The following is an 11,012-nucleotide window of genomic DNA, read 5'->3' on the forward strand; positions in this document are numbered from 1 at the left end:
GAGTCAATAATCTAGTTCACATCGCTATGTGATTAACACCCAAAGAGTGATCATGTTTTGCTTGTGAGAGAAGTTTAGTCAACGGGTCTGCCACATTCAGAGCCGTATGTATTTCGCAAATTTTCTATGTCTACAATGCTCTGCTTGGAGCTACTCTAGCTAATTGCTCCCACTTTAAATATGTATCCAGATTGAGACTCAGAGTCATCCGGATCGGTGTAAAAGCTTGCATCGACGTAACTCTTTACGATGAACTCTTTATTACCTCCATAACCAAGAAATATTTCCTTATTTCACTATTTTGACCGTTGTCTAGTGATCCACTCATGAATCACTATTGTACCCTCTTGCCAAACTCATGGTGAGGTACACAATAGGTCTGGTACACAGCATAGCATACTTTATAGAACCTATGAATGAGGCATAGGGAATGACTTTCATTCTCTTTCTATTTTTTGCCGTGGTCGGGTTTTGAGTCTTACTCAACTTCACACCTTGCAACACAGGCAAGAACTCCTTCTTTGACTGTTCCATTTTGAACTACTTCAAAATCTTGTCAAGGTATGTTCTCATTAAAAAATCTTATCAAGCGTCTTGATCTATCTCTATAGATCTTGATGTTCAATATGTAAGCAGTTTCACCGAGGTCTTTCTTTGAAAAACTCCTTTATGCTTTCCAAAAAATTCTACATCATTTCCGATCAACAATATGTCATTCACATATACTTATCAGAAAGGCTGTAGTGCTCCCACTCACTTTTTTGTAAATACATGCTTCTCCAAAAGTCTGAATAAAACCATATGCTTTCATCACACTATCAAAGCGTATATTCCTACTCCGAGAGGCTTGCATTAGTTCATAAATGGATCGCTGGAGCTTGCTCACTTTGTTAGCACCTTTTGGATCGACAAAACCTTCTGGTTGCATCATATGCAACTCTTCTTTAATAAATCCATTAAGGAATGCAGTTTTGACATCCATTTGCCAAATTTCACGATCATAAAATGCGGCAACTGCTAACATGATTTGGAGAGACTTAAGCATCGCTACGAGTGAGAAAATCTCATCGTAGTCAACACCTTGAACTTGTCGAAAAACTTTTTTGCGACAAGTCGAGCTTTGTAGATAGTAACACTACCATCAGCGTCCATCTTCCTCTTGAAGATCCATTTATTATCTATGGCTCATTGATCATCGGGCAAGTCAATCAAAGTCCATACTTTGTTCTCATACATGGATCCCATCTCAGATTTCATGGCCTCAAGCCATTTCACGGAATCTAGGCTCATCATCGCTTCCACATAGTTCATAGGTTTGTCATGGTCTAGTAACATGACTTCCAGAACAGGATTACCGTACCACTCTGGTGCGGAACGTACTGTGGTTGACCTACGAGGTTCGGTAGTAACTTGATCTGAAGTTTCATGATCATCATCATTAACTTCCTCACTAATTGGTATAGGCATCACTGGAACTAATTTCAGTGATGAGCTAATTTCCAATTCAAGAGAAGGTACAATTATCTCATCAAGTTCTACTTTCCTCCCACTCACTTCTTTTGAGAGAAATTCCTTCTCTAGAAAGGATCGACTCTTAGCAACGAAGATCTTGCCTTCGGATCTGTGATAGAAGGTGTACCCAACAATTTCTTTTGGGTATCCTATGAAGACGCACTTCTCCGATTTGGGTTTGAGCTTATTAGGATGAAACTTTTTCACATAAGCATCGCAACCCCAAACTTTAAGAAACGACAGCTTAGGTTTCTTGCTAAACCACAGTTCATATGGTGTCCTCGTAACGGATTTTTAGACGGTGCCCCATTTAACGTGAATGCAACTGTCTCTAATGCATAACCCAAAACGATAGTGGTAAATCGGTAAGAGGCATCATAGATCGCACCATATCTAATAAAGTACGGTTACGACATTCGGACACACCATTACTCCGTGGTGTTCCAGGTGGCATGAGTTGCGAAACTTATTCCACATTGTTTTTAAATGAAGGCCGAACTTGTAACTCAAATATTTGCCTCCACGATCAGATCGTAAAAACTTTATTTTCTTGTTACGATGATTCTTAACTTCGCTCTGAATTTCTTTGAACTTTTCAAATGTTTCAGACTTGTGTTTCATTAAGTAGATATACCCATATATGCTTAAATCATCTGTGAAGGTCAGAAAATAACGATACCTGATGCGATCCTCAACACTCATTAGACCGCATACATTAGTATGTATTATTTACAATAAGTCAGTGGTTCGCTCCATTGTTCCGGAGAACGGAGTCTTAGTCATCTTGCCCGTGAGGCATGGTTTGCAAGCATCAAATGATTCATAATCAAGTGATTCCAAAAGTCCTTTCGTATGGAGTTTCTTCATGCGCTTTACACCAATATGACCTAAACAGCATTGCCACTAGTATGTTGCACTATCATTATCAACTTTTCATCTTTTGGCATCAATATTATGAATATGTGTATTACTACGATCGAGATTCAATAAACCATTCACCTTGGGTGTATGACCACAGAAGGTTTTATTCATGTAAACAGAATAACAAATATTCTTTGACTTAAATGAATAACCGTATTGCAATAAACATGATCCAATCATATTATGCTTAACGCAAACACCAAATAACATTTATTTTAGGTTCAACACTAATCCCGAAGGTAAAGGGAGTGTGCGATGGTGATCTTATCAACCTTGGAATTACTTCCAACACACACTGTCACCTCGCCCTCAACTAGTCTATGTTCATTTTGTAACTCCTGTTTCAAGTTACTAATCATAGCAACTGAACCAATATCAAATACCTAGGGGCTACTATGAACACTAGTAAAGTACACATCAATAACATGTATATCATATATACTTTTGTTCACTTTGCCATTCTTCTTATCCACCAAGTATTTGGGGCAGTTCCGTTTCTAGTGACCATTTCCTTTGCAGTAGAAGCACTCAGTTTCAGGCTTGGGTCTAGCTTTGGGCTTCTTCATGGGAGTGGCAACTTGCTTGCCATTCTTCTTGAAGTTCCCTTTCTTTCCCTTGCCCTTTTACTTGAAACTAGTGGTCTTGTCAACCATCAACACTTGATGCTTTTCTTGATTTCTACCTTCGCCAATTTCAGCATCGCGAAGAGCTCGGGAATCGTTTTACGTCATCCCTTGCATATTATAGTTCATCACTAAGTTCCAATAACTTGGTGATGGTGACTAGAGAACTCTGTCAATCACTATCTTATCTGGAAGATTAACTCCCACTTGATTCAAGCAATTGTAGTACTCAGACAATCTGAGCACATGCTCACTGGCTGAGCTATTCTCCTCCATCTTGTAGGCAAAGTACTGTCAGAGGTCTCATACCTCTCGACACTGGCATGAGTCTGAAATACTAATTTCAACTCTTGGAACATCTTATATGCTCTGTGGCATTCAACACGTTTTTGAAGTCCCGGTTCTAAGCCGTAAAGCATGGCGCACAAAACTATCAAGTAATCATCATATCGAGCTTGCCAAATGTTCATAACGTCTGCATCTGCTCCTGCAATAGGTCTGTCACTTAGCGGTGCATCAAGGACATAATTCTTCTGTGCAGTAATGAGGATAATCCTCAGATTACGGAGCTAGTCCACATCATTGCTACTAACATCTTTCAACCTAGTTTTCTCTAGGAACATATCATAAATAAAATGGGGAAGCTATACGCGAGCAATTGATCTACAACATAGATATGCAAATACTATCAGGACTAAGTTCATGATAAATTTAAGTTCAATTAATCATATTACTTAAGAACTCCCACTTAGATAGACATCCCTCTAATCATCTAAGTGATCACGTGATCCATATCAACTAAACCATGTCCGATCATCACGTGAGATGGAGTAGTTTTCAATGGTGAACATCACTATGTTGATTGAGGGAGTCCTGGGTTAGGGGGTATCCGGACAGCCGGACTATATCCTTTGGCCGGACTGTTGGACTATGAAGATACAAGATTGAAGACTTCGTCCCGTGTCCGGATGGGACTCTCCTTGGCGTGGAAGGCATGCTTGGCAGTACGGATATGTAAATTTCCTTCCTTGTAACCGACTCTGTGTAACCCCAGCCCCCTCCGTGTCTATATAAACCGGAGGGTTTTAGTCCGTAGGACGGAGAACAACAATCATACCATAGGCTAGCTTCTAGGGTTTAGCCTCTTCGATCTCGTGGTAGATCAACTCTTGTACTACTTATATTATCAAGAACAATCAAGCAGGACGTAGGGTATTACCTCCATCAAGAGGGCCCGAACCTGGGTAAACATCATGTCCCCTGCCTCCTGTTACCATCCGCCTTAGATGCACAGTTCGGGACCCCCTACCCGAGATCCGCCGATTTTGACACCATCAACTAAACCATGTCCAATCATCACGTGAGATGGAGTAGTTTTCAATGGTGAACATCACTATGTTGATCATATCTACTATATGATTCACGCTCGACCTTTTGGTCTCAGTGTTCCGAGGCCATATCTGCATATGCTAGGCTCGTCAAGTTTAACCCGAGTATTCTGCATGTGCAAAACTGGCTTGCACCCATTGTATGTGAATGTAGAGCTTATCACACCCAATCATCACGTGGTGTCTCAGCACGAAGAACTGTCGCAACAGTGCATACTCAGGGAGAACACTTATACCTTGAAATTTTAGTAAGGGATCATCTCATAATGCTACCGTCATAGTAAGCAAAATAAGATGCATAAAAGATAAACATCACATGCAATCAAAATATGTGACATGATATGGCCATCATCATCTTGTGCCTTTGACCTCCATCTCCAAAGTACCGTCATGATCTCCATCGTCACTGGCATGACATCATGATCTCCACCATCTTGATCTTTATCAACGTGTCGTCACATGGTCGTCTCGCCAACTATTGCTTTTGCAACTATTGCTATCGCATAGCGAAAAAGTAAAGCTATTATATGGCGCTTGCATCTTATGCAATAAAGAGACAACCATAAGGCTCCTGCTAGTTGCCGATAACTTTAACAAAACATGATCATCTCATACAACAATTTATATCTCATCACATCTTGACCATATCACATCACAACATGCCCTGCAAAAACAAGTTAGACATCCTCTACTTTGTTGTTGCAAGTTTTACATGGCTGCGACGGGCTTCTAGCAAGAACCATTTTTACCTACGCATCAAAACCACAACGATTTTTTTTCAAGTGTGTTGTTTTAACCTTCAACAAGGACCGGGCGTAGTCACACTTGATTCAACTAAAGTTGGAGAAACAGACACCCACTAGCCACCTGTGTGCGAAGCACGTCGGTAGAACCAGTCTCATGAACGCGGTCATGTAATGTCGGTCTGGGCTGCTTCATCCAACAATACTGTCAAATTAAAGTATGACATGCTGGTAAGCAGTATGACTATTATCGCCCACAACTCTTTGTGTTCTATTCATGCATATAACATCTACGCATAGACCTGGCTCTGATACCACTGTTGGGGAACACAATATTTCAAAAAGAATTCCTACGATCACGCAAGATCTGTCTAGGAGATTGCTACCTCTTGAGCATGTGTTGGTTTTCCCTTGAAGAGGAAAGGGTGATGCAGCAAAGTAGCATAAGTATTTCCCTTAGTTTTTGAGAACCAAGGTATCAATCCAGTAGGAGACAACACACAAGTCACCTAGTACCTGCACAAACAATCAAGAACCTCGCAACCAACGCGATAAAGGGGTTGTAAGATCTGATAGAGATAGTAAGATAAATATTTTTGGTATTTTGCTATATAGATTGGAAAATAAAGATTGCAAAATAGTAAACGAGATGCGATAATAAAAGAGATGCAATATAATAAGAAAGAGACCCAGGGCCATAGGTTTCACCAGTGGCTTCTCTCATGATAGCATGTATTACGGTGGGTGAACAAATTACTGCCGAGCAATTGATAGAAAAGTGCATAGTTATGAAGATATCTAAGGCAATGATGATGAATATAGGCATCACATCTGTGTCAAGTAGATCGAAACGATTCTCATCTACTACTATTACTCCACACATCGACCGCTATCCAGCATACATTTAGAGTACTAAGTTCATAAGAACAGAGTAACGCTTTAAACAAGATGACATGATGTAGAAGGATAAACTCAAGCAATATGATATAAACCCTATCATTTTATCCTCGATGGCAACAATACAATACGTGCCTTGCTGCCCCTACTGTCAATGGGAAAGGACACCGCAAGATTGAACCCAAAGCTAAGCACTTATCCCATTGCAAGAAAGATCAATCTAGTAGGCCAAACTAAACCGATAATTCAATGTAACATCCCAAATTTTCAATTTGGAATGTTATACATAGGTCATCCATGCATATCATATTTTATTGCATTTCGTTCTTGTGATCCTCGAAATCCTAAGCAACTCAAGGACCCTCGGAGAGAGTTGGGGATTTTCCCTCGTTCTCATATTTGAGTTTTATCAAATATTGAAACAAGGATCACTTTGGTTTTAATTATTTTTCTTCCCCAAAAATATTTCATATTAAAATTATATGAGAGGAGATAATATGACTTCTCCAAAATAAATGAAATGTTGGAGGAAAAATATTAAAAACAATTTGTATTTTTATTTGGGGTTTTATTGCTATTTTATTTGAATTAGGAAAATATGTGTTTTTCAAAATTGCATTAGAGGCCCAACAAATGTTCACCTTGTCCGGCGTATTTTTAGAGGACGGGGAAAACTTATTTCAGGATTTTTGGAGTTCGTTTAGTATTTCTTTTCTTCGTTTATCTGCGCAGAGTTATTTTTTTAAAAAAGTAACCGACCTAACCGGGCCGTGTCCGCTTAGGACTCCTGGCCTGGCCGGCCTTTATAAGCCGGGAGGCCCGACCCCAGCAGCCCAGCGCCTCGCCCAAAACCCTAAGCCGCCGCCGCCCTAGCGCCGCCGCTGCGCGCTGCTGCTGCCACCGCGCTGCTGCCGCCGCCCCGCCGTCGTGCTGCGCCGCCACCTGCGCCGCTTGCCGGAGTTCGCCGCCGCCGCCGGTTTTCTTCGCCAGTTCGGTTTTTCCGGTAAAAATCCAGTTTGAAGAACAAAGCTTTGCCTTTTCTCTATATGAAGCATCCGGACACAACCCTGAACATACTGAAAACTGTTGTGAATGCACTTCCCCTTCCGAAAAGTTATTTGCGTTGGAGAGATCACTCCGCTAAGGGCAGATGATAGCCGGAGCGCCAGCACCTTAGAGATCAACTTCGCCATGCAGTGAATTAGGCCGATTGGCCTAAAGTGGTTGAGCTCGGACGCACCATCCTTTTTGGGCTGTAAGACAATGTGAGTGAAAGAACTTGTGGTGCCCCCATGTGTGGTTTTGGTAATTGATGACATTCTCTATGGACTAATGGTTGCCTTGAGTTATATTTGAAGGATTTGTCTATAGGCATTTCTTGAAGTCCATGTGTTGGTTTCAAGGAGTTTATGAGTTGACCAAAGTGATATTCAAGGAATTATCCAAAGATTGGTCATGTAGAAGTCATGATACAAGGTTGATCGAGACTAAGTTAAAGTGTGAATCTAGGTGATCAACACGCAAAGCGTAGAAGATGTACCGAAAGGGATCAAGTGATCCCATGATATGGTAATCATTGTCCATTACGCTTTGTGTACTAACCCATGGTCTATGTGAGAGTTCTTTGTGGGGTTTGATGTGTTTCCATGGGCTTGCGTCAAGAGTAAGATATCATACAACCCAACAAGGATGACATCAAGTGGTGATCGTCATCAAGTTTGGGGTGTGCAAGTTCAAGTGGAGCATCACAAAGAGATCATGCTTGAAGCTTGCCATCCATTGTGGTGTCAATGGACTTGTGAAGATGTGTCGAAGAGTGGCTCACCCATAGTGGAGTATGGGGGAGCTATCAACTAGTCTTCATCGAGCCAACACAATCAAGGAAGGTGGTCCAACTTGAGGAAGTCAAGATTTTCATCATCTAGCTCAAGTGGGCTATGTGCAAGGCGAAGGTTTGCCCTTGATAGGTTTTATATTTTACCGGTCTCACGGTGGTAGTTGGGAGACCGGGTTATATGATCGATTGCTGTACTATCAAGGGGGGCTCTCATGTTAGTAGCTTGATCATATCATTCGTAGATAGCTAAAACCATTGAATACTTGCATCATCCTTCTTGGTTCTTGTTTGGTGTTTCGCTTTGTGAGTTTTAGAGCTTTTGGTCATCCTCATGACAAGCTCGAGTTCATCGAAAACGGAGTTCACATGCATCTTCTCTGATGTTTTCGATGTTGGGGTTTTTGCCGGTTCTTCATTCATAGAGGTTTCTCATCTCTATACCTTTGGCTGTTTGGATAGTACTAGTCGTCATCTATCCAACAAACTTGAGTTTGCTCATTTTGGAGCTCATTTGCAGAAGTTTTGGCAGTTCTGGTTTTCTTGTAGACATATGTTGCTATGCTTGTGAGCCGGAGGCCTCAAGCGGTAGTACCGCTCTAGTAAGTGGTAGTACCGCTGCCCTGTGTCGCGGCTACTACTGCTGCTTCTGGGAACTCGGCTTTCATGTCGGGTTTGCATGGAAGTGCAACGGTAGTGCGAAGCTGTAACACCCCGGATGTAACTTTCCCAATTTGTACTCCAACTCTTGTCGTTTTCGGCGTTAAGTTATTTTATTTTCTCGGGTTCGGGTTTTTGTCTCCATGTGTTGTTGTCGTTATCATGCATCTCATATCATGTCATCATGTGCATTGCATTTGCATACGTGTTTGTCTCATGCATTCGAGCATTTTTCCCGTTGTCTGTTTTGCATTCCGGCGCTTCGTTCTCCTCCGGTGGTCATTTCTAGCTTTCTTTCGTGTGAGGGGATTAAACATTTCCGGATTGGACCGAGACTTGCCAAGCGGCCTTGGTTTACTACCGGTAGACCGCCTGTCAAGTTTCGTACCATTTGGACTTCGTTTGATACTCCAACGGTTAACCGAGGGACTGAAAAGGCCTCGTGTGTGTTGTAGCTCAACACCCTTCCAATTTGGCCCAAAACCCACCAAAACCTGCTCCATCATCTAGAGCGTTCGATCACGATCGCGTGGCCGAAAACCGCACCTCATTTGGACTCTCCTAACCCCCTCTATGCCTATTTAAAGAACCCCCATTCCAAATCTCGGATCCCCTCCCCGAAACCCTAGTCTCCGTCGTCTCCACGCGCCGCCGGACAATTTCCCGCGGGCCGGGCACGTCCGGATCGACCCCGCCGCCGCCACGTGTCGCCTTCTCACTGGTCCGCGCCACCGCCCTACTTTGTCGCTGCCGCCGGCCCGGGAGGCCCAGATCGGGCCCCCGAGGCCCATCCGCCGCCCCGCGCCTCCCTGCTCCCCGCCGCCGCATCGTCGCCTCCCTCGCCAACACCGGCGACCAGAGCTCCCCTCCGCCCGCTCCAGCCACCGCGGTCGTCGCCGCCCCGCCGCTCCTCGAAGCCCGCCGCCGCCGTCAGCACCGGCCGGGGAGAGCCCGACCTCGCCTCCCTTTCTTCTCCCCGCCGACGAGCCGACCTCGCCGGAGCTACAGTCCTCGCCGGAGCCACCTCGATTCGCGTGCCACTGAAACCCTAGATCTGGTGGTGTTTTTTTTTCTAAGTCCCCGGAATTTTCTAGTCCAAGTGCTCATGTTCATAGCCTCGTAACTTTGCATCCGTAGCTCCGATTCATGCATATAGCATATCAAAATGGTCATCTCAGAGAGTACATCATTTCGTTCCATTGCATCATTTCCATTTAAGTTCATCTGGATGCCCGAAATGCTGTTAGAAGAGGGCTACTTGAGATAATTGTCAGATCTGCTACTTCATTTAGACATTTGTCATTTTTGCCATGACTAATGTGTGCATGATATGCCCTGATGCTCTACATATGTTTGTTAAGGGTTTTGCCATCTTTCCAGAGGTGCAACCCATGTATTTTTGTGATGTGTGTGGTGACTAGTGCAAGCTTGCGAAGTGGTGCACTTGGTAATTCTGTTTTCAGGGACTGCATTTCCACTAAGTCCTTGAGCTGTTTATCTCATGTTGTCATATGTTCATGTTGATTCCTAGTGATCCGTGCCTCTGTTGAGGATGATCAGTAAGGATGTTTTGTTAACCTTGTAGTGCTCTATCCATCCATGCCTTTGTTTGTAATTATGGAGCAACCTAGCTTGAGTCAATCGAGCTCTACTTTTGCTACTTTGTGTATCTGGGCAGATTGTCAACTTGTTTACAATTTTGCCGATGATGTTGTAGTTGATCCGTGCATGCTATGTTATTGTTCTTGCCATGTCTAGCTTGAATTTTGTGTGTTCTATATTGATGCATGCTTAGTTTGTCACGACTTGCTCCGTAGTGAGTGCATCGAGCTCGTAAATATGCCTACTTGAGTTATGTTTCAGCATGTGCCAGTTTTCACAAAGTCTGAAAACTGATTATGTTTTTGCTATGTTCACATGCTTGCAATTGTATTTTCTGATCCCTTTTGGCTCAAGGTCACTAAGGGACTTTTGTTAAGCTCTTTGAGTAGCTCCATGCCATACTTTACTTTGCCATGTTCAGGTCCTGTAGCATGTAGTTTTGTTGCTCCGAAGAGGGCTACCTGATCTGAAATTCCAGACAAGTGTTAATTTCACTAAGTCTGAAATCTATTTACCATATGCATTTTTGCCATGCTTGTTTGAACCTGTTAATGGATGAATTGGCCGTGGCTTAGTGCTAGACTTTCGTTAAGCATCTTGAATGCATTCCTGCCATGTATTTTGTTGTCATGTTTGAGTGCTGTAGCATGTTCATCTCATTGCATTTAGATGGCTACTTGCTGTAAATCGCAGACCGGTGTCATTCTTGAATCGCTTGCCATTTCCAAACCGTAACTCCGATTCCGGCGTTCTTTATATCGTTTTCAAGAGATTTCATCTCATCTTTCCAGTGGCACACTTGGATTTCCATATTGAGGCCAGGTTCATGCAT

Source organism: Triticum aestivum, chromosome 7A (genome assembly GCF_018294505.1).
Source record: "Triticum aestivum cultivar Chinese Spring chromosome 7A, IWGSC CS RefSeq v2.1, whole genome shotgun sequence".
NCBI lineage: Eukaryota > Viridiplantae > Streptophyta > Magnoliopsida > Poales > Poaceae > Triticum > Triticum aestivum.